Genomic DNA, 1,060 nt, shown 5'->3' with positions numbered 1-1,060 from the left:
GTACCAAGAACCCATTACCTCATATCCATACTTTCAGCATAGTAGCCAGTGAAGGTTTTGGGCTACCTTGTGTTTGTGCTTGCGCTCTTTCTGAGTAAGACTTTCACAAGCACCAACAATGTGAGTCACACTTTCGACCCTCTTCCCACACATTCTGCAGAAATTCATTGCACTTGTGTGGTACATATCCCTTTTCGCTGAGTTGGTATTCAATGCCTTGATCCTGGGCAGTGAGGATTAGACTTTCAGTCCTCTTTTTAAGATCACCCTTGCTGAGCCACCTCCATGATGCTTCCTGGTCTTCAAGTTGTTAGTTTCACAGTGGAATTGACCATATAATTCTATGTGGAGTAGTTTCTTCTCTCTTGTTGGCTATTCATGATCGGAATCTATTAGCACTCTCAAATTCATTATTGGTAAATCCTTCTGCATAAGCAATATACAGTAGCAGGTATTATTTGCTGTTTACCAAATACTCTCCCATGTTTCTTCTTTCACTGCTGATGCACTACCATACGCTAATCAGCCACATACACCTTTACACCTCTTCATGTAGAATCTAAATATGTTCACCTTAGGATGGAGGGCGTCATGCATTCTCATTGTCTTTTGGATAGTGCAATCAAGTTGGTTAATCTCCACTCATGTCCATTTCAGAATGGGTGCACTATAGTGGACTACAGCAACAGCCCATATGTTGATGGCAGTCACAAAGTTCCTTGCATTGAGTCTTGACTTAAAGAGAAGTTTGAGGCACTTCAAATATGCAGTGGTGACCTTGTCTTTCACTTCTCTGTGCAAGATATTATCCAGCTCCAGGATCTCAAGGTACTTATAGCCATCATCATCCAGGTCTTCCATTCACTCTCCATTTGACAATTCTATGCCAATGCAATCTAGTCTTTTCCCCTGTTTCAAAGTGAGCACTGCGCACATACTTAGCAAAATATACTTAGTTTATAGAAAAGCTGTTTTTTATCTATGTTTGACTTAATTTTGTCATGTTTTACCTACATGCTAGCAAAAAAGATATATATATATATATATATATATATATATA

The sequence above is a fragment of the Octopus bimaculoides genome, chromosome 10 (assembly GCF_001194135.2).
Source record: "Octopus bimaculoides isolate UCB-OBI-ISO-001 chromosome 10, ASM119413v2, whole genome shotgun sequence".
NCBI classification, from domain to species: Eukaryota; Metazoa; Mollusca; class Cephalopoda; order Octopoda; family Octopodidae; genus Octopus; species Octopus bimaculoides.
This window is presented reverse-complemented; position numbering follows the sequence as displayed.